The 24,782-nt window shown below is 38.9% G+C and overlaps 1 protein-coding gene across 1 annotated transcript in view; it reads left to right on the top strand.

The window, feature by feature from the left end:
* Positions 1-11,970: 11,970 nt before the first annotated feature.
* LOC112047370 (uncharacterized) overlaps positions 11,971-24,782 on the top strand; it is a 120,515-nt gene continuing 107,703 nt past the window's right edge. The window contains exon 1 of the mRNA XM_024084481.2: positions 11,971-12,183. The gene's annotated coding sequence lies outside the window, so the exon portion shown is untranslated. The remainder of the gene's footprint in view (positions 12,184-24,782) is intronic.

The following is a 24,782-nucleotide window of genomic DNA, read 5'->3' as shown; positions in this document are numbered from 1 at the left end:
ACAACAGCTGGCTCTTAGCCTACGATATCTACAAAGGCAGCATTATTACTATCAACAAACAAGCTTACTATTTTCAACTTCACAGTACAATATTGTACTTATATACTCGTATTCTCATAAGAACAAAATCCACACAGATATACTTTACTAGACCAGACTGACATAGTCTAGTCTAGACTAGACCTGCGGTATCGACCGCATTGTTCCCTTCCCATGGAAATAAGGGAATAAAATATAATTCATGACTCTCACAACTAACGTGACTTTCTATTCTTAATCATCACCATTACCATTATAAGACTAAACTACCTGCGGTATCACCGCACTGTGAAGTTCCCATGGGAATATTATAGGAATAAAATAATAAGTACTAACTCTCACAAATAACGTGACTTTCTATTGGTAAAGTCAGTAACGATTCTGTAGATCCAGAGATAACTCCGTGCAAAGAAGAATAGATAAAATTGAATAATAACTACACGTATGTACAATAAAACACATATAAGTAGGAAATATAAAATTTTTGAGGCAAAACTTGATTTATATTAAGATTATAAAGCTGAAGAGTTTGTTGGTTAGTTTGTTTGGTTGAACGCGTTAATCTCAGGAACTACTGGTCCGATTTGAAAAATTCTTTCAGTGTTCGATAGCCTATTTATTGAGGAAGGCTATATGCTATATATTATCCCCGTATTCCTACGGGAACGGGAACCACGCGGTTAAAACCGCGTGGCGTCAGCTAGTCTAATATTAAATCTGGTGTAACGGTGTTTGGTCGCACTCCTCCGATTTTTTGTATATTTCCCTTTTGCCACTTCTAGTTTCACAGCTCTGTGGTAATATGATTTGCGCGTGGGTGATATTTACATTGACATTATATGAAGGATATTGATTTTGTGATACCCTTACCGTAAGAGCGGAGGGGGGAGGTTAGCGAGACCGTTTTAAGTCACAACTCGCGAGATTTTTTACGATTCAAGTTAGTATGGATTTTTTTTTATTTTTGGAAATCGGTTTGACTTCACTGTAATAGTAAGTACAGACAGACAATTGTGTGTGAAGTTAAAGTAGTTTTAGTAAAACAGAAACTTATTTATTAAATTTTGTTTAATTATATCATCTATGAACCGCGATAGCCCAGTAGATATGACCTCTGCCTCCTATTCCGGAGGGCGTGGGTTCGAATCTGGTCCAAGACATGCACCTCCAACTTTTCAGTTTTGTGCATTTTAAGAAATTAAATATCACATGTGAAAACATCGTGAGGAAACCATATAATTTTCTGCATGTTTGAAGTCGTGGTGGACTATTGGCCTAACCCCTCTCATTCTGAGAGGGTACTCGAGCTCAGAAGTGAGCCGAATATGGGTTGATAACGACGATATCATCTATCTGTAAGTATTTACTAAGCAACAGTTTTTAAATAAACGCCTTACTACTCACCAGCAATTACGTCATCAACATCATCATAGCCGATGGACATCCACTGCAGGTAATAGGCCTTTTGTAGGGACTTTCAAACATTACGAGCCTGAGCCACCTGCATCCAGCGAATCCCTGCGACTCGCTTGATATCGTCAGTCCACCCGGCGGGAGGTCGACCAACACTGCGCTTTCTAGTGCGGGGTCGCCATTCCAGCACTTTGGGACCCCAACGTCCATCGGCTCTTCGAACTATGTGCCCCGCTCATTGCCACTTTAGCTTCGCAACTCGTTGAGCTATGTCGGTGACTTTGGTTCTTCTGCGGATCTCCTCATTTCTGATTCGATCACGCAGAGATACTCCTAACATAGCTCGTTCCATCGCCCGCTGTGTGACTCTTCGCCTTCTTATAATGCCCATAGTTAGCGACCAAGTCTCAGAACCAAAGGTCATCACGGGCAACACGCTGTTCGAAGACTTTTGTCTTCAGGCACTGAGGAATATCGGACGAAAAGATGTCGCGAACTTTAGTCTTTACCGAATGCAGCCCAGTCGAGTTGGAGCCTGAGCCGCCTGCATCCAGCGAATCATCATCATCGTCATATCAGCCGATGGACGTCCACTGCAGGACATAGGCCTTTTGTAGGGACTTCCAAACATCACAATACTAAGCCGCCTGCATCCAGCGAATCCCTGCGACTCGATCGATGTCGTCCGCCGTCCGCTGGTTCGCCTGGTGGTCGACCAATACTGCGCTTTCGGGTGCGGGGTCGCCATTCCAGCATCTTGGGACTCCAACGTCCATAAGCGGGGCACATGGTTTGAAGAGAACTTGAGTAAGACCGTAGTAATTTTTTTTTAAACCGATAAACCGTAGTAATTTTTTTTTTAACCGATTTCTCGACACATCGCCACGCCAGAAATCGGTGGTATCTATATGATGGTACATATATACAGTCTATATGCAATAGTGTGTACGGTGTGGCGACGCGTCGCCATGCGCAATCGGCTGTGCGATTCTCTCCCACTCGATCCGGCGTTAAGCCATCTCTCTCGCTACACTGAGCTCGGATACATATAGTGTATACTCCGTAATGTATACAGTGTTTAACTTTTACAAAATAATGTCAATGTTTCACATCTGCCAGGCGTCGCGTGATTAAAAAAAAAACTTTTTTGTTAACCGACTTCAAAAAGGAGGAGGTTCTCAATTCGGTCGGTATTTTTTTTTTTATGTATGTACACCGATTACTCAAAGACGCCTGGACCGATTTCAAAAATTCTTTTTTTGTTTGAAACGGTATAGTCCCCATTGGGTCCCATTGCCATCATGTCAAGATCTGATGATGGAATCCTGGAGGAATTGAGGGGAACTTTCGAAAATTATATGGGTGTCTAGTGTGTTCGTAAACTCTTCCATTTAGTACTTTTAAGCACTACAATTTCATGAAGGTTTAAAATCTATCTGATGATGGAGCCATAAAACATACGAGGGAACTCCTCGGCGATTTACAGCAGTTACCTTGTGTTTGGGCTTGATTAATTTGTATTAATGAGAACTTTCCACATAGATAGGTTGTGACGCCGCCGATACGATAGCACCGCCTTCATACTGATCAGCAGGTAGAACATACTATGATGTTATTTTTCGCTTTTTAGTTTAGTGGGTACGTTTTAAGGTTTTGAAGTCGGTTGTATTTTTTTTATTAAAATTTTTATTATTTAAACTTTTAAAATATCTTCTTTTCCTTAATCAGTTCATAAATAAGTATGTTAATTATCGAGCTTTAAGAGCTATTGAAATGAAAACTTCAGAGAATTTACTGTAATATTTCATAATACTCCACTTTGATTTGCCTTTCCACCGCCCACGGAAAACCTCCGCAAAATAACCTTTATGATCTAACAGCCTGTGTGGGCCACACTCTCGTAATCAAAGCAAAGACTGCAATGGTTTAGCGTTCTGGTACAATACCGTGTAGAAACTGAAATGGTTGTGGATCTTCATCCTCCTCTTAATAAGCCTGCTTCCACCTTAGTTTTTATAAGCCGTTCCTCTCTGTAATTCTGAAAAAAACATGGCGACCCACTCATAGATACAACCACAGACAACATATAAATAAAATCAAAATCAAAAATCAAAAATTATTTATTTCAAGTAGGCTCAATTTACAAGCACTTTTGACACGTCAGTTGACTATTTGTAAAGATTCTACCACCGGTTCGGAAGGCAGGTTCTGCTGAGAAGATACCGGCAAGAAACTCAACAGTTGCTCTTTTGAAAAAGTCATACAGTATTATAATTTACAATTGATAACAATTACTAATAATTTACATTTCTTATAGTTTTACTTCCTGTGTGAAGGTGGAAGCTGATCCAACGGCCTCCAAGCATCTTTATCATTAAGGAACTCATCAATGTTGTAGTACCCTCGACTAAGTAAATGTTTTTTAACACATTGCTTAAAGCTATGCATTGGCAGGTCCATCACAGTCTTGGGGATCTTATTATAGAAGAGTACACCCAAACCCAAAAAGATTTTTTTGTAGGTGAAAAGTGAGGTAGGTGAAATAGTGAGTAACAAGATACTATAGGAAAGTCGTGTTACACATATGCCATTTTGCGAACGAGCGAAGTCGTAAGCGTTAGTTAGTCATGTAGTTAATCATGTAAAGAAATATCCACTCTCAAGATAAAATCAATGAATGAAATGAGATCCCATTTACATGTCAAGTTATTTACGAATTTCACGTGAACTTCATTGATTTCCTTAAATATCACTCATTTCGACACGGTCTTTTGTGCGTCAAAAGAATGTTCATTCATTGATGGATTCATTTGAAAAAGGGCCTGCAGTGGCCTGACATACCTGTTAGGAAATAAATACTGCATTAAAGTCTAGCGAGTTCGTTAATGTCACTCCCATGATATGCGGGCGACGGGGGAAAGACGCGCGGGTGTGAAATCGTGCGTGCGAGGAAGTGAGGTGCATCAGTCGTGGCTTTTCATTACAGACAGGGATTACGTAATAGCCTAGTGGATATGACCTCTGCCTTCAATTCGGAAGTCATAGGTTCGAATATGGTCCGTGGCATGCTCCGCAACTTTTCAGTTATGGGTATTTAAAGAAATTTAATATCACGTGTCTCAAACGGTGAAGTAAAAACATCGTGAGGAAACCTGAGAATTTTCTTAAAAATCTACGTATGCGAAGTCTGCCAATCGGCATTTGGCCAAGGTGGACTAAGGCCTAACTTAGCATTCTGAGAGGAGACTCGTGATCAGCAGTGAGCCAAATATGGGTTGTTAATAATAATTCTACTGGACTATGACAATATTTGTGTTGGTCGACCCCCCACTAGGTGGACGGACGACATCAAGCGAGTCGCAGAGATTCGCTGGATGCAGGTGGCTCAGTATCGTGATGTTTGGAAGTCCCTACGAAAGGCCTATGTCCTGCAGTGGACGTCCATCAGCTGATATGATAATGATGATGATGATGATGATGTCAATATTCCAGCCTTCAGAAAATAAGGGATGTCTGACTTTAGTAAGTTCTCTGTCACACGTCAAAAGAATTTTCATTCATAGAAAGATATAGGGAATTATGAATATCAGATCAAAGAGAATTTTGATATTGTATTCAAATGCAGACATTTCGCCTCAATGTTGAAAATGGAAATGCGATTTGAATTACCTTTGTCATGGATGCAATAAAGTTTTATTAATTTTTATTGAATAGAATATTCACCGAAAAATATTAGGTAGTAACAAAATATGATGGTGTAGGACCAGGTTTCTCAAAGTGGGGTACGCGTACCCCTAGGGGTTCGCCATTCGACGGTAGGGGGTTCGCGACAAGATTTACGTAATGGTGGCTTGATAACCGATACCAAGTCAGAATTAAGGTTAAAATTGTTCGTAATTACTCCTAACATTGAAAACATTTGCGACAAGAAACAAGCACACCCATAACATTAATATTGCAGACATTTCTTTTGGTACTTTGTTGCTACTTTTTATACCTTACTTTCCTTCTTTTATTCATTCATTATCAACCCATATTCGGCTCACTGCTGAGCTCGAGTATCCTCTCAGAATGAGAGGGGTTAGGCCAATAGTCCACCACGCTGGCCCAATGCGATTGATTGCGATGATGATTGGCAGTCTTCACATACGTAGAGAATTAAGAAAATTCTCTGGTATGCAGGTTTCCACCCGATGTTTTCCTTCACCGTTTGAGACACGTGATATTGAAATCCTCTTTTATGATATTGAAATCCTCTTTTATACCTTACTTTCAATCTTCAACAGTATTTTTTGGGGGGGGGGGGGTCCATTAGTTAGTAAGGGGTTTCTCTATCACTTGGAAATTTTAACAGGGGTTCGTGGAGCCGAAAGTAGGAGCAACCAGGAAAGATGTTGGATGTACCTTGTCTTGCTAGCGCGATCTTTTTTCCGGTGTACCTCTCGTCTGTAGGTAGCTGCAGGTCTGGCTATTTTGAATATTGGCTGTCAACTTGGTACGATTGATTGTATGGATGGATGATAATATATGAACACCGACGTGTTGTTCAGAGCGTTTGAAGTAGAATAGGCTCTCGGTCCTACTTGTGTTGACTGACAAGTGACAGTTGACAGCTGACAGCTGATGACGTACGGATACGTCTGAACAAAGGACATGCCCCAATTTTGTATGGAACCTGGGCCAATTTCGAGTGTCAACTAAGCAGAACAAATTATTTTTATCTTAAAAGAACATAAAATAACCGAAATCAAAAATATTTTGGAACCCGCATTTTTTTTTAGCTGACAACATTAATTAAGAATTTTTATCATGGCAACATGCTTGTAACTCACACCTTGACAGATTGTTAGTGTTTTTAAGTAGTAGCGTTCGTATATGGCGTTTTTACAGCAATTTAAGGATTTTTTGGTTTAAAGCTTCTCTGTCTACGATTTATGTTTCTTTTTAACTTGTGTCTTATTGACATTTGACAATATTACGTAACATTGACAGCTTACACCGGATATGAATTCAATTTCAGGTGTTTTTATTGGCCGTTTTGAACACTTACTGTATAGTCTATGTTTAATTTGTAGACAAGGGAGCGAAACAAAAAAAAATATTTATATAATGTATACGGTTTCCAAAAATTCTGAAAATTATTTTCTCAATAGCAATTTGTATCTTCTATCCGTAAAATATACTATCGACCTGCTTATAAATTACAAATAATAAAGGCCCATTTTGGGACATGTCCTTCCCTGATTTATGTCATACTCTATGCATTTTGTCGATACTTTTAATGACACTATAGAAATTAGAAAGACTACGAAACAATTGGTCAACAATATGTCTTAAAGTTTAGAAAGAAAGAAAGAAAATATATTTATTACTACAGTTTACGTATTTTCGCCATTCAGCTTTAGCAATCTCCTTCACTTAAGAGTATAATAGGCCATTCTTGTTTTAAAAATATCTTGACATTTTCTTACACGCGTCCTTTGTTACGCCCTATTGTAATTCAGCCGACGTACCCGGTACTAAGAGTGAGCGAGATAGTTGTTGGTCAGCTGTCCTATTCACTCATTCAGTTTCATAATTACAATAAATTCTTTTTTTTTTAATTGAACCAACTTTAAAGCGTAAAGCGTTTTATAGTAATGTACCTTTGAAATCGATTAAATTTTTTGTTAATCATATTTTATTTTTCTGTGCTAGTGTGTCATAGCATTCTAAACACCACAGTATGGGCAATTTAAACACAAAATTACTGACTTTCGTAAAAATTAAATGGGACCAATAATAAAATATTTTCAAAATCACACTAATCAAATTATAAAGGCGAAAGTTTTTGTGTAAATGTGTATGATTGTTCCTCTTTTACGCTGCGGCTACTGAAGCGATTTGGTTGAAATTTGGAATGGAAATAGATTTTACTCTGGATTAACAATTTTACTACAAGGCTAATACACAAGGCTACTTTTTATCCCGGAAAAATCCATGGTTCCGGGATTTTTAACTAACTCAAAAGTTGGAGATGCATGCCCCGGACCGGATGCGAACCCACACCCTCCGGAATAGGAGGCAGATGTGTTCATCAGCCCATTTTTACGATCAAGCCTTCCTTTTAGTAAGGAGATATGGAGTTTATACCCACCACACGCCAAAGCTGGTTTTGGAGTGGGCTGTTAAAATAAGCCGATGATGATGATGCTCTACCTCCGATTCCGGAGAGTGTGGGTTCGAATCCGGCCCGGTGCATGCACCTCCACCTTTTCAGTTGTGTGCATTTTAAGAAACTAAATATCACGTGTCTCAAACGATGAAGGAAAAACATCGTGAGGAAACTATCTGCGTGTGTGTAATCTGCCAATCTACATTGGACCAGCGTGGTGGACTATCGACCTAACTCCTCTCATTCTGAGAGGATACTCGTGCTCAGCAGTGAGCCAAATATAGGTTGATAATGATGATTTAAAGCTATGAGTGTACCAAATGCCCAGTGTAAAAAAGAAGTCCCCATAAAACTCAGTCAGGGTGGTTTTTTCTTCATCTATCAAAAACTTAAAGTGGGTTAATACGTCAATTCGTTACCGTTTGATGGCGTCAATTTAACTACAAACTGAAATGGACGCATTTGAGAAACTTTTTGATGGCTTTGTGTCCCACTTGTTTGAGTTTTATTAAGTTTGGGGTAAGAAACCCTTAGTGCCACCGCGGTTTAGTGAGTGTACAGTTCAGAGAGATGACCATCGATGATTGATTTATTAGTCAAGTGGCTAAATCTATTGTTAATGTATGCTTGTGACCTGTGCTTTTATTTGACAACTTTTATAAGTACATTTTTGTTAATAAAAAAAAAATTAAATATGAAAAGTGCTAATGGTGTAACTCTAGTAGTTTTTGGCTGTGCAATTGTGTATTGATCCAGCCGTCAGTCCCTTGACGATGACGATGAGCATTAATGTCTAATAGTGATTCGATATAGAGTCAAAAGTCCACCAACCCGTTTATGTAAAGCGTTGTTTAATAAAACAGGTTCGTGAAAAAAAGTCCGTGGAACAAGGAAAGAGGTTTGAATTTGAACCTGGTCTTGCAATGGCCCTAAAAAAATATACTACTGGTGACGACATAAACGCCCTAGATTAGATTACAAATGCACAAAGCACTTTCTGAGATTTTGTGCAAGTTACTACCAAAAGAAGTACGGCGGCACTTTGTTGGAAGTGTTCTTTGTACGTCCTGCGAAGCCTCGCTATGTTAGTTACCCTACCCTTCCAGAAGTTCCAGAACGGTCGTTTAAGTCGAGGTCTAAGTTTCAGAGGAGATTTAGACAGTCCTTCCATCTGTTCTGCTTCTGCCCTCGGTTCCCATCAGTAGATGCTTCTGCAATCACCCAAACCACCCCGCTGATGCCGCTGAAGTCCCATTAAGTACCTGCGGCACTTGAAAAAAGGAGAAAAAATAGTTTGTCGTTATCAACCCATATTCGGCTCACTGAGGCTTGAGTCTCCTCTCAGAATGACAGGGGAATTAAGAAAATTCTCTAGTATGCAGGTTTCCTCACGATGTTTTCCTTCACCGATTGAGACACGTGATATTTAATTTCTTAAAATGCACATAACTGAAAAGTTGGAGGTGCGTGCCCGACCGGATTCGAACCCACACCCTCCATAATCGGAGGCAGAGGTCATATCCACTGGGCTATCACGGCTCTTCTTTTTTTCCTTTATCTTACTTTATTCCAACTGCCCCGTGCTAGTTATTATTTAAGTTCATAGTAGATTAGTATTATAGTATTATATAGTAGTAGATTTAATTACAGTATTGTCAACGGCAAAGGGTGCGCAGAAAAACTTTAACAAGTTTATGTCTGCACCTTTTAATTTTTATCATGTAATTATTATATATAATTAAATAAATAAATAAATAAAAAAATTGTTCTTCAGTTTAATACCGAACTGTACAATAATTAAACCGTGGCTACCTATTGTTCAATTAATTTGAAACCCCTAGTTTATTGACGAGTTTAGTAGTTACGTAGCATTGTTTCTAATTTTGGATTTACAAACTCCGGCGATACAATTTGTTCTATTATTATACCTACAATGGAGTTTCGAATAAAGCTGTTCAGATCAAAATTAATGTGATTTACACAACAATAGCTAGAAATAAACTTTGGGAAATTGGTTTGAGACATTTGTATTGTTGTTAATTACAATCGATGATAGTTACTGACCGCAATTTGGCCGAGATCATTCCCTGGCAATTACCACAAAATTTTCAGAGATTTCCTATCTACCTACTTTTTGTATCTTTTCCACACTTGATCGTGATGTTTGCCGTTATGCATAGTTATGTGACAGAACCCTGATAGCCCAGTGGATATAACCTCTGCCTTCAATTCGGAGGACGTAGGTTCGAATCCGGTCCGGAGGATTCACCAAAGTTTTTTCATAAATCGTATCCATTCCAAATTTTATCCAAATCCAATAAGTAGTTTTTACGTGAAACAGTAACAAATATTCATACAACCCAATGATAATTTTATACTATTTTACATAACAGATACAAAATTTGATTTTGAGTAGTTTTCATTTAAATTTAATTAATAAATGTATAAATTAACATGTGTTTTTATTTTAAGTTTTTAACACTAAACTTTACTACAGCTTACAGGAAATCAATATCATTTAAGTAGGGGGTCTACCCAACACGGAAAAAAATGGCAAGGGGTCTACGACACAAAAAAGTTTGGGGAACTCTGCTATAGTCTGCATTTTTAAAAATGCCGTAAAGACTCACTATCTGGTGCAGTAAAGACGATCTGTATATATTATTTCTCTTCAATATAATGTATTTATTAGTATCTATACTAATATTATAAAGCTGAAGAGATTGTTTGTTTGATTGAACGCGCTAATCTCAAGAAATACTGGTCCGATTTGAAAAAATCTTTCAGTGTTAGATAGCCCATTTATCGAGGAAGGCTATATATTATCCCCGTATTCCTACGGGAACGGGAACCACGCGGGTGAAACCGCGTGGCGTCTACTATTATTTTGATATGTATTTTATTCATTATTGTAGGTATTTGTGTAATATTGTTTATGTATTAGGATGTTAATTATTTGTATGTATGTGTATTACTAATACTATGGTTATTTTTGTTTTACGCCACCTGCTGATGTCCTTAAGTTTTCCAAACCGAAGGTTGCCTGGAAGAAATCGCTACTTAGCGATAGGCCGCCTTTTGATCTCTCTTTGAGCTGATCTCTTCTTAATATGTTTTTATTTCACTTGTATTTGTCTTTGTGGTGTGCAATATCTATCTATCTATCTATCTATCTATCTATCTATCTATCTATCTATAGTTGAATACCTGTTGTTTGTTAATTTGGAATGTAAATTACAGTTCTGACATTCGCCCACGCAATCGGACTATATAATAAATGTTGTGGCTGAAATACTCTGTGGTAAAGGGCGAGTGCGGATAAAAAGAGGAGTGTTTTTAACAGTCAAAGGATCCTTTAACCCGACGTTCACAACGTTCAGTATGAAACTATAGCTTGGCAAGTTCGTTCGTGACACACCCGATTGTCCGCGCGGGCCGGAGGGCGAGTAGCGATGAATGAACCACGACTCATGCACCTCACTTCCCCGTACGCACGATTTCACACCCAGTCTTTCCCCCCCGTCGCCCGCATATCATAGGAGTGTCATCAACGAACTTGCCAAGCTATACCCGTAGATACAATTTCATGGATCCCCGTTTACGAACCGTGAACCAATGAGGTTCACGGTTCGTTCACGTTCGTTTTTTTGTTACGACAACGTAGACCCCTGTTGAGTCTTCCGTGGATCCTGGACCACTTTGGGAACCAATGATCTATCTGCACTGCATATGAGGCTTATTGGTATTTATGATTAGGTAACCCATTAAAAGCCGAGATAGCCCAGTAAAAGCCGTGATAGCCCAGTGGATATGTCCTCTGCCTCCGATTCCGAAAGGTGTGGGTTCGAATCCGGTCCGGGGCATGCACCTTCAACTTTGCAGTTGTGTTCATTTTAAGAAATTATATATCACGTGTCTCAAACGGAAAAACATCATGAGGAAACCTGCATACCAGAGAATTTTCTTAATTATCTGCGTGTGTGAAGTCTGCCAATCCGCATTGGGCCAGCGTGGTGGACTATTGGCCTAACCCCTCTCATGAGAGAAGACTCGAGCTCAGCAGTGAGCTGAATATGAACCCATTAATGACGTTGGGAAGCTATCAACAAAGAATACCCGGTATCACTAAAACCCTAATGGCCTATTATAATATTAGCAGTTATCTCAACTGTGACGTACTCTAAATCGCCAAGGCCTACAAATTTCTTTCAAGAGCCTACTACGTGAGCGGTCTCCCTTACCTCTAGCACTTTCTCTGTCACACTTACGCTATTTGTATATTTTCATCCCGTTCTGAAAGACACCCACTCAAGCTCCTACGTGAAACCGATTCAGCCCCGTTTCAGCTCAGTATCGCTCCGACAGCGGTGCAGAGCACACGTCATCGGCGAATGAAAATTTTCAAACGGATCGAATTTTGATCGGGGTATGTCGATTTGACACCCGTTCCGCGAGTATATTCAACAATAATAATTCTTGAGCGTTTTGTAATTTTTTTCGCGTATTTTTTTGACGTGAAAATTTGATTTTTTTTTCGAGGTTTTGTGGCACGAGGTGGCGCTAGTGGCAGCCAACAGGTGAGCATCCATTCACAATTTTCATCATTCATTTTCTTCTGTGGGAAATTATGTTTTCGTATGCGTAACGCGGCTATCGATTCCGCTAATTTTTCCGCGTTTTTGACATCGCACAAAATCTTGTATGTATAATTTTTATTCGTAATTTTTAATTCTTTTAATTTTATGTTACTTTATTAATATTTGTGTTTAAAAACTAAATACAATATAAATCATCGTTCCGTTAAAAATTATAATAATATCAATAAGTATTCAAATAATTATTTATTAAGTATTTTTTTTTATTGATTTTCCGTCGCATTCTAATTTTCGAAACTCTTTTTAAAAAATGTTTTCAGTAATTCTAAAAGAGCATGATATATGCTTCTTCCACTTCCTGCCAGTGTTTTTAACTACGATTTCACCTGATGGTAAGTGTGCATTTGGCCTAAAATGTTTTCCTCGAATATCGAAGAAAAATTTTGTTCTAATACTAAGCGAAACATCGAACGAATGCATTTTTAACGATAACCTAACTGTGGCTAGAGAGTATAGACAAATCCCATTCAATATTACGCGAAATAAGAGAAGAAATAATAAGAGCCGTGATAGCCCAGTGGATATGACCTCTGCCTCCGATTCCGGAGGGTGTGGGTTTGAATCCGGTCCGGGGCATGCACCTCCAACTTTTCAGTTGTGTGCATTTTAAGAAATTAAATATCACGTGTCTCAATCGGTGAAGGAAAACATCGTGAGGAAACCTGCATACCAGAGAATTATCTTAATTCTCTGCGTGTGTAAAGTCTGCCAATCCGCATTGGGCCAGCGTGGTCTCTCATTCTGAGAGGAGACTCGAGCTCAGCAGTGAGCCGAATATGGGTTGATGACGATTACGCGAAATTGGCGGAGTAAGCAGTTTAAACGCCCAGCAAGGTATGTAAAATGGTCAATCTCCTTTATCACTTCGTGTAGTTTGTACACGCTAAATGCATACCCTGTTAAAGTCCTTGTGCGCGCCACTGGGCACACCCAATGTGAGGTCAACTGAAGGCTATCATAAATCTCTCTAAATCACCGCGGCACGTAGATACTAGTACCCAGCGCCCGTTGGTCTGTGAATGTCAGAACGTCCGGCATTTTTGACGACCTCCGTGGATTTACAAGACGGAGAGGTCCTGGGTTCGATCCCCGGCTGGGTCTGTCTGGCTGGTGGGAGGCTTCCGTGGCTAGTTACCACCCTACCGACAAAGACGTACCACGCGATTTAGCGTTCCGGTATGATGTCGTGTAGAAACCAAAAGGAGTGTGGATTTCCTGCTCCTAACCAGTTAAAAAAACCCTCATTTTCTTATATATAAGCTGAATATTTATTACCGTAGGTAAGTAAGGTAGGAAACTATAGCTTGGCAACTTCGTTCGTAACACTCCCGGTGTTCCGCGCAGGACGGAGGGCGTGTAGCAATGAATGAAAAACCCACGACTGATGCACGTCACTTCCCCGCACGATTTCACACACGTGCAGTCTTTCCTCCTGTCGCCCGCATACCATGGGAGTGTTATCAACGAACTTGCCAGAGTATTTTTTTTTATTCTGTACAAGTTAGCCCTTGACTACAATCTCACCTGATGGTAAGTGATGATGCAGTCTAAGATGGAAGCGGGCTAACTTGTTAGGAGGAGGATGAAAATCCACACTCCTTTCGGTTTCTACACGACATCATACCGGAACGCTAAATCGCTTGGCGGTACGTCTTTGTCGGTAGGGTGGTAACTAACGGCTGAAGCCTCCCACCAGCCAGACCTGGACAAATTAAGAAAAACTCAATCAGCCCAGCCGGGGATTGAACCCAGGACCTCCGTCTTGTAAGTCCACTGCGCATACCACTGCGCCACGGAGGCCGTCAGTAAATCTAGCTTGAACTCGTACTGTGCTGACTTTAGGAAGTAGCAATTTACAAGAAATTAAATATCAAGCACCGCACCGAAAAGCGCAGTGTTGGTCAACCCCTCACTAGGTGGACTGAGGACATCAAGCAGAGGGTTGCAGGGAGCCGCTGGATGCTGGCGGCTCGAGACCGTTGTGCTTGGAAGTCCATGCAAGAGGCCTATGTCCAGCAGTGGAAAATAATGATGATGATTATGAAATATCGAACACTAGCGGACGCCCGCGACTTCGTCCGCGTGGAATTCAGTTTAACACAATTCCCGAGGGAACCATGGATTTTTCCGGGATGAAAAGTACCTTATGCGTTAATTCAAAGTAAAATCTTTTTCAATTCCAAATTTCAGCCAAATCGCTTCAGTAGCCGCAGCGTAAAAGAGGAACAAACATAGTTACACACTTTCACACTTACACACAAACTTTCGCCTTTATAATATTAGTGTGATAGGCCAGCGCTTGACTACAATTAAGCCTGAATCATTAATACGGTCTAAGTTGGAGCGCGATTACCTAGAAGATGCCTATTCACTCTTGCTTTGAAGATATTCAAATTATAAGTGTCAGGAAACACAAACGCCGGAAGAGCATTCCAAATTTTTGCTGTACGAACTAGAAATGTGGATGCAAATCTTTTCGTACGACTTGCCTGGACATCCACAATATATGGATGCCAGCATTCGCGACGTCTTGCTGTTCTGTGGTAGAAAGGAGGAACTAGATGGTTCTAGAAATTCCTTTTATTTTTTTTTAACGTGGGGAAATCCTCATGGATCTCGCCAAGAAGGTTATGTCGGACTTCAACCGACTAAAACACCACGGTATACCGATTTGCCGCCTGATGACTGAGCCACGGGAACATTTCTTAAACTACCGCAACAGATGGTGAAATTCCTGAGCTAACTCATAAAAGTATATCCGGTAAAAAACCGAAAGAAAGATACATTGCGACGATGTTGCAATGTCTGCAATTTCGCCTGTGTCAACGGTTTATTATCAATTATCCTTCTGGCGGCGATCTACCGATTCTTATGCATCAAGCTGATATTTTGCAGAACCATCCCAAGGCTGACTGGTTTGGGTGTAGTCTTCTATAACAAGATCCCCAAGACTGTGACGGACCTGCCAATGCTTTAAGCAATTTGTCAAAAAACATTTACTTAGTCGAGGTTACTACACCATTGATAAGTTCCTCAATGATAAAGATGCTTGGAGGCCATTGGATCAGCTTCCACCTTCACACTGGAAGTAAAACTATAAGAAATTGTATTGTTGTTATCAATTGTAAATTATAATATTGTATGATTTTTTTAAAAGAGCAACTGTTGAGTTTCTTACCGGTGAACCGGTGGTAGATTCTTTACAAATAGTCAACTGACGTATCAAAAGTGCTTGTAAACTGAGCCTACTTGAAATAAATGAATTTTGAATTTTGACTGCAGTCCTTTTTTGAAGTTGGTTAAAAAAAACTTCAAAGGTTCAACCCCTCTAGTGAAGGGTCTAAGAAGCTACGTGTAGTTTTCATGGCGTCTTCGCTACGTCTACGACCTTCGTAGCACTATATTAATTGGTCTGTGCTTCGTAGCATGTAGGCATTGACAAACCATAAATCATTTATTGCCAGAATGTGGTCATATATGGATATTGTTATTTTTTTTTTGGGAAAGAATACATTATGGAACTTAAGCTAACTTATCCTAATAACTATACAAATCATGCCCACGTGGAATGGTGGCAAGAATACTGGCTGCATTTTCGCGCTGGACAGCCAGGCTGATCCTTTGCGCAAAAAATGAGCCAGCCCTTCTGTCACCAGTCGAAGCAACTAGGCGCGCTGAAATGATTCGGTAATTTTTTTTGGCACTGCGACTCCATGGCCCAAGGGTCTCCATGGCAAAAGGTACAAATATGTAACTCTCTGTCATACTTGAGCCACTTACCGGTTTCAGATTTTTCTGCTGCGGCTCCCGGTCTTGATTCTGTCTCCCTGTTATGACACGGTGCTAATGTGTCAACGCATGTAGCGTCCCACATTAGCACCGTCCCACATTGTTACATTTTAATGTTCATAAACAATCTATAACATAGGTGTGCAAGCAGAGTACATTATAATAATTTTTATTTAGTTATTTTACAATTGTCAATTATCTACAATGTCGTTTCATAAATTAAAGTCAACGAACAAAAATAATAAAATAAGATTAAACCAAGGGTAAAATACTGTCAAAACATTAGGTATTCATTTTTTTATTGATATAAAATAATTTGTCATTAAGGAACTCTGCTACTGTGTAAATACAAATTCAAAGTTCATTTATTTCAATTAGGCTTAGTTTCCAAGCACTTTTCAAAGGTCAAGAGTATATCATAATTTAATTTAATCTAATGATGGTAATAATAGTCGAAAACTTGAAATTAAACTTACGAAGGTTCCAAACGCGCCTTGGTCCGAGAAGAGCCCACAACATATCCTTTATCTAAGAGTATTTTGACTATTTTTCCTTTGAATTGCATAGAATCTAACCCTTTGAAACTTAGTTATTTCTCTCCTTTATTTATTTTTGACGGGCTCCGTGGCGCAGTGGTATGCTCCGTGGATTTACTAGACGGAGGTCCTGGGTTCGATCCCCGGCTGGGCAGATTAAGATTTTCTTAATTTGTCCAGGTACCGACAAAGACGTACCGCCAAACGATTTATCGTTATTATACGATGTCGTGTAGAATCCGAAATGAGTGTGGATTTTCATCTAATCCATCTAAGATTGCGTCATCACTTACCATCATAGTATAAAATAAATTAAAAAAAAAAGTTATATCTCTATATTTTTACCAAAGCACCCCCATAATAAAATTCTACCATAATAAAGAAAAAATGTTAAGCATAAAAACAAGATATATTCTAATAGCTTTCAAAGTTTCAGCCTAATCCTTTTATTATAGTCTGGCAAGTTTGTTTATGACACTCCCATGATATGCGGGCGACGGAGGGAAAACTGCGCGGGTGTGAAATCGTGCGTGCGGGGAAGTGAGTCAGTCGTGGGTTTTACATTCATCACCACACGCCCGCCGGCCCGCGCGGGCTATCGCGAGTGTTACGGACGAAGTTGCCAAGCTATAGTTTTTGCCTGAAAAAATAACAAACATCTATATAATTTTTCATGACATTTTTAGCATACTAATTTGCATTGTTTAATTTGACATCCATTCATTTCTGACAACTTGCCGACAGCAATGGCGGCGGGGGTATCGACGGTGGGGGTAACGTAAAAAAGTTTTAAAAAGAAGTCAAATTTAAACATCCGTGCAAGGCTAATGCGTGGGGGCACTACTACACTATGTAAACCTGTAAATCGCAAAGAATGAAGCTGCGAAACATAATAATAATGACATGTAATAATAGTTATAACATAATATTTTAATTGTAATTGTATTGTAATCTTTAGTAATGTAATTTTTTTTTTTTTTTTGTAATTTTTAGATAGCATTTTTTTTTTGTTTTTTATATTTAATTTTATGTGACTTGTTTTTTAATTTTATTGCTTTTAGTTTATTGAAGTCTGACATTTGTTGCATATTAATTTGTATTGTGTAATTTGACATTCATTCATTTCTGACAACTGTAGTATTGACATAATATTAATTTGTGTACGCTGTGTTAACCTATAATTAGCTGTGCAATAACTACTCATATATTTATTTGAATGTAAATCTTTAACATGTGAAATTGTAATAGCTGTTGGTTATCCTAATAATAAAATAAATAAATAAATAAAATAAATGGCTAAAATCATCAGTGAGATTCGCCAAAGCCCAATAAGAACGTAGCCTATCTTTTCTATTTATACATGACAGGTTTACGCTTGATGTGATCCACAATCTTGACACTCTCTTAGATTAATTCTTAGATGGACCCCTCACCGCCGCACCGGGGTGTACATAAGGGGTCTGTCAGTATTGAAAGAAACCAAAGCTTTTACACTAAGTAGAAGTAAAAGCGGTATAATTACAGGCACATAAGGCTTGATTATATTATTACGCGTGCACATTAGAATACATTAGAGCTGTGACCTCTGCCTTCTATTCGGAGGGTGTAGGTTCGAATCCGGACCGAGGCATGCACTTCCAACTTTTCATTTATGTGCAATTTAAGAAATTTAATATCACGGGTTTAATTAATAGTTAAATAATTTAACACCCACAATGACCTACAAATTGCGTGGTACATTACCTCGTTTTTTTTTTTTTATTCTTTACAAAGTTAGCCCTTCACTACAATCTCACCTGATGGTAAGTGATGATGCAGTCTAAAATGGAAGCGGGCTAACTTGTTAGGAGAAGGATGAAAATCCACACACCTTTCGGTTTCTACACGGCATCGTACCGGAACGCTAAATCGCTTGGCGATACGTCTTTGTCGGTAGGGTGGTAACTAGCCATGGCCAAAGCCTCCCACCAGCCAGACCTGGACTAATTAAGAAAATCTTAATCTGCCCAGCCGGGGATCGAACCGAGGACCTCCGTTTTGTAAATCCATCGCGCATAGCACGAGGCCGTCGTTCCGACGTTCTGAAATTTTCATTTCCTGGTAACTCAGTTAGCTACCAGAATCAAGAATTTTTATAAATGAAAAAGTAGATCGTCTCATCAAGTCATTATAGAAGCTGCGCACGAAAAATTAGCTTGTTAGTAATCAGTTCTACAAAATATTCTAGGGATGTATGACTATTTATTTAGAAAGCATAATATCTTACGGTATTTTGTTGTGGGGCAAGGCTGCTGATATACATTCTATATTTGTACTTCAAAAAAGAGCAAATAAAAAATAAAAATAAAATAAGCCTTTATTGCTGGTTTTATCATTACATACAAGTAGTTACTTGCTAACAATGTTAATAAAATATAGGGTTAACAACTAGCTAAAATAGTAATTTTCTATCCGATTGATCTCTCTGGAATAGACAAAAATAATAACGAAATGGTACCCTAGAGAGCTGTGATAGCCCAGTGGATATGACCTCTGCCTCCGACTCCAGAGGGTGTGGGTTCGAATCCGGTTCGGGGCATGCACCTCCAACTTTTCAGTTGTGTGCATTTTAAGAAATTAAATATCACGTGTCTCAAACGGTGAAGGAAAACATCGTGAGGAAACCTGCACACCAGAAAATTTCTTAATTCTCTGCGTGTGTGAAGTCTGCTAATCCGCATTAGGCCAGCGTGGTGGACTATTGGCCTAAACCCTCTCATTCTGAGAGGAGATAGAGGAAGACAGATGAAGAGATGGGAAGATGATTTTAAGAAAATAGGAGGACCACAATGGATGCGATTAGCAAAAGACAGAAATACGTAGAAAATATTAGAGGAAGCCTTTGTCTGTACAAGACAAGCTGTTTGAAAAAGAGCAATTCGATATATCAATAGCAATATATCAATTAAAATCACGCGAGTCCCTTCGTCAAAAGTTTAAAGAAATAGGTATACTAACAGTAGCCTGTCAATATATATATAACAGCATAATCTATGTGAGACAAAATATTAATTTGTACAAAAGGAGAAACCCACGTCTTACTAGACACGGGCATAAGTTAGTTATTTCTGCATATCGTCTCCAAAGAGTATAAAAATCTTTAGTAGGTTTGGGTGTACTCTTCTATAACAAGATCCCCAAGACTGTGATGGACCTGCCAATGCATAGCTTTAAGCAATGTGTCAAAAACTCATCACAAATTCATTTATTTACTTAGTAAATAAATTAATTATGAAATTTGAAAGTTTTTAAGAGTTCGCCGAATAAAAACATTCTAATTAAAATATTACGAAATATAAACGGATTGGAGCAAAACAAGCAGCCATATAAAATTCTTCCGCGACAAAAAAATTCTACGAAACTTTTATACATTCCACCGGCTGGAACTTTTTGTATTGTTTACTTATTATGAAAGAAACAACTTTTGGCGAAATTGAACTGTTATGGAGTTTTGAAGGATTTCGTGATGTTGTGTAACTTTGTTGTTATGTTGTTGTTGTTAAGAAGCTGGAATAAGCTTACAGCGACTCCATTGAAGTAATGAGTTTGACTAATCAGGTACATACCACGATAAAACGACGAGTTTTTTAATGTCGATATTTCGACCCAGTTGCATGGATCGTGGTCACGACGGGACTGAAGTTGCGAGATGCGAAGTTGACATCAGCTGTTAATCTCGTAGTTTTATCGTGGTATATATTCGTTTAAATAATATTCATAATGAACAACCACGAAATAAGTTTACAATCATTTTCTGGATTCAGTGGATAAACGTGCTAGAAGACTCATTGGCAATGAGGCAACAAACTCTAAACTTCAAAGCTTAGGGCATCGCTGAAAGGTTGTCCTGTCTGTCGGTGTTTTACAATATATATTTCGGGGAGTGCGCTCAGGAACTGTTCGATCTTGTGCCACCACTTCTACCACAGGACTGCTAGGCATCGCATAGATCTACACCGATCTTTCCGGTGCGGGGTCGCCATTCCAGCACCTTGGGACCCCAAAGTCCATCGGCTCTTCGAACTATGTGGCCTGCCCATTGCCACTTCAGCTTCGCGGCTCAAACGAACTTTAGACTGAGACATTTTGACTAAAAGTAAAAGTGGTTGCGCAATTTTCGTCTTCCTTCACTCCAGTATTGACGTATCACAGTAAATCTTTGATCTTCGCGACAACATGTGTAGTGTCGCCTGACGCACGCGTGACGTCATGACGTCAGGAGTCTGTGATATTACTGGACATGACGTCAACTGTGCGGATGTAAACACTGTCTGAGATAGGGTTGCCAACATTTCTTATGATAATCTATTTAAAATGAAAATGGAACCGACTTCAAAGACTTAAGGTACTGTTACACATGCTCTAAAATAGCATGCTAAAACTACATACAAACATACTAAAACGTGCTATTAAGTATGCTCCATACGAGCATGCTTATCATCAGTTTACATTTGCTAGCAGTATGCTCCTGAATAAGCATGCTCAAAACCAACATTCCAATTACACATGGTAATTGTATCTATCGCTGTATATCGCTGTAACAAGTTTACTTATTGAGTATGCTGATCGACTAGCATACTCAATAAGTAAACTTGTTCAGACGCGCTAAAGTCACGCGCCGTTCCGCGTCAGCGCAGCAAATAGCATGCTCATAAATCGCACGACTGTTGATTCTTGAGCAAGCTCGAAATAATCATGCTCATTATTAGCAACGTTGCGATGCACATGCTAATAAGTAGCAACTGCTCATTAGAAGCATGCTTTCGTGAAATGAGCATGTGTAACAGTAGCTGTATTTCAGTTATTTTGATTTGAACGCAAAAATACTAAAGCGATATTTGAAATACTTTTCATAAAACTGAAATGGAATCAATCTGGAATACTCTCCGAAACAAAAAAAAAAGAATTTTCAAAATTGGTCAATAAATGACGAAGTTAAGGAGGTAACAAAAAACATACGCGTCGAATTGAGAACTGTTTTTATAGTCCTGTCCTTGGATATAGTATTTAGCCATAAAGAATATAGTAGGCATTACGAAATAAGCGAAAAATACGTCTGTTTTTATAAAAACTATATTTATTTACACTTATTGCATTTTTCAAGAATGTTTGTCTTATCAGATATGCTTTTTTTCATTTTTCACGTTAAATATTTAAAAAACCAGATGCTCAAGTTTTTGATCGTTAATTTTAAATTCAAATTGGATAATAATGTCCTAGTTTTAAAATGAATAATGTTTGAAAAAATTTGTAAAGTTGTTGAAAATATAGTATTTTTGCGTACTATATAGTCGTCGTTATCAACCCATATTCGGCTCACTGCTGAGTTCGAGTCTCAGAATGAGAGGAGTTAGGCCAATAGTCCACCACGCTGGCCCAATGCGGATAAGCAGACTTCACACACGCACACAATTAAGAAAATTCTCTGGTATACAGGTTTCCTCACGATGTTTTCCTTCACCGTTTTACTATATAGTAGTATCTCGTATTTCTTCAACAGTATATAGTACGCAGACCCGAAATATAGTACAATACTATATGTGTATATATAGTACGGTTGGCAACCCTAGTCTGAAACGAGTTTCATTCATAAACTTGTTGGGAACTCTCGAGACGTTTTAAAATAGTACACAAATGAATAAAAAAAACTTCAACTGACTGCAAAAACATGAAACGTAACGTACTAAACTAAAAAGCGAAAAGTTATCCTATTATGATCCTGCTGATTTTCTGTTGATTACCTGCTGATCAAATTGAAGGCGGTGCTAGGACTTAATTCGACGGCGACAGGGAACGTCTTAAGACATCGTCTCGTTTGACTTGTGGATCCAGGAACTCATTATCTTAAACAAACTAGACGGCTTTCGTGGCGCAGTGGTATGCGCGGTGGATTTACAAGACGGAGGTCCTGGGTTCGATCCCCGGCTGGGCCGATTGAGGTTTTCTTAATTGGTCCAGGTCTGGCTGGTGGGAGGCTTCGGCCTTGGCTAGTTACCACCCTACCGACAAAGACGTACTGCCAAGCGATTTTGCGTTCCGGTACGATGTCGTGTAGAAACCGAAAGGGGTGTGGATTTTCTTCCTCCTCCTAACAAGTTATACCGCTTCCATCTTAGACTGCATCATCACTTACCATCAGGTGTGATTGTAGTCAAGGGCTACCTCGTAAAGAATAAAAAAAAAAAAAAAAAAAAACTAGACCAAGGTGGCAGTTAAAAATCACATAAACATACAATAAACTTATGACCTTTTTGCGTGGGGGTTACTAAAGTTATCCGAACGTTGCTACAAGTTTTGGTAACCTGTTAAATATGCTAATCGTAATACACCGCCGTGTGTTTTCAGGAGTTTTCGACACAAACTGTCGCAAAATTTCGCCGTGAGCTCGCACATCGTTAGGGAATTATTCCGTCTTCCTTTAGCCCGGATGCAAAGGGGAATTTAAACCTCCTGGCGGAGATAAGGGAGCGAGGGGTAGTAAAATGTCGAGGAGAAAGCAAGAATTTATTTAGGGTTAAGATGCTTAGCTTTATCTATACAATGGCTTGCTTCGTGGTTTAACCCGTGTAGATTCTTTTTTTGTGGGAATATCGAGACATTGTTTATGACTACAGGGCCTAAATTCTTTTGTGAGAGCGGATATTATGAAGCGCTGTCTCACCCCGCTGTTGCAATGTGGATTGGTGGGAAGCGGGCTAACCCGAACTAAAATTTGACTACTTCGAACATGAAGAAACGCTCGTGTTTAAAATATGTGTGAGCCGTGATAGCCTAGTGGATATGACCGCTGCCTCCGAATCCGGAGGGTGTGGGTTCAAATCCAGTCCGGGGCATGTACCTCCAATTTTCAGGTATGTGCATTTTTAGAAATTAAATATCACGTGACTCAAACGGTGAAGGAGAACATCGTGAGGAAACCTGCATACCAGAGAATTTTCTTGATTCTCTGTGTGTGTTAAGTCTGCCAATCCGCATTGATGGTCTCAATCAGCATGATTGCGACCATGCGGATTGATGGTGATGGTGATGGAAGCTGATCGAACACACGATCAGCTGTCAAGCCGTTAGCGCTGCAGGCATGTGAATAAAATAAAGGCAAACTTTTTGATAAAGGAATGATTTTATTATTTAAAAAAAAAACAAAGTAGAATTATCAAGAGTTTTTAGATATTAGTAAAATGTCAGGTGCTTAGGGTAGGCCAGGGCTGGGGAGGGGCAATTAATTCCCTTTCAGCTTCACTGATTCAATAGTTGCGGCGATAAGACGTAATAAACATACACACACACAAACTTTATAATACTAGGCTGTTTCGGGCACAAATAAATAATGATGATTGTCAATTTGGAAACTAATTGCAACTCTATAATAAATACTCATTTTATTACAATACAATATTAATCATTATACTGTAATTTTTTTTTTTTTTTTTAAATAAATATACTTAAACAATACACATCACTATCTAGCCCCAAAGTAAGCATACAGAGTAGCTTGTGTTATGGGTGCTAAGATAGTTGATATTATAATATTCATATACAATTATATACTACATATAAATACTTATATATAATGTATAAATACACAGACACTGGAAAACACTCATGCTCATCACACAAATATTTTCCAGTTGTGGGAATCGAACCCACGGCCGTGGATGCAGAGAGGCAGGGTCACTACCCACTGCGCCACGCGGCCGTCATTAATTGTGTTTTAATTATTGTGTTGTAATTAATTGTGATATTGTGCTACATTCGCAAAACCTAATTAAATGACAATTCTAGAGGTCTATAATTGTCTATTAGACAGTAATATTATTAGATAACAATTTGGTGAAAGATAATTCGAACTAAGCCAAAGGTCAGTTCGTCGGTGTTAATTGTCAATTTCTCACTCAGCCGGGGATTTAGTTGGACGGACGAAGTAAAAGGGATTATTGTAACAACTATCCCATCGAGATTGATTTTGAGGCTAAATTGGAATGTAATTTACAATGCTCAATTGTTTTAGTTAAACGTTATTGTAACACAATATTACAGTTGTAAGGACCCTCGTACTTACTATGAGATAAGTAATGCACTGGCTCATTCCTACACTGGTATGACAAGTAAACCACACACGACAACCCCGGTCAAGCGCCGATGACAGACTGTTGTTGT

Source organism: Bicyclus anynana, chromosome 25, assembly GCF_947172395.1.
Source record: "Bicyclus anynana chromosome 25, ilBicAnyn1.1, whole genome shotgun sequence".
Taxonomy (NCBI): domain Eukaryota; kingdom Metazoa; phylum Arthropoda; class Insecta; order Lepidoptera; family Nymphalidae; genus Bicyclus; species Bicyclus anynana.
Note: the sequence above shows the minus strand (reverse complement) of the source record. Positions and strands in the feature narration are given on the sequence as shown.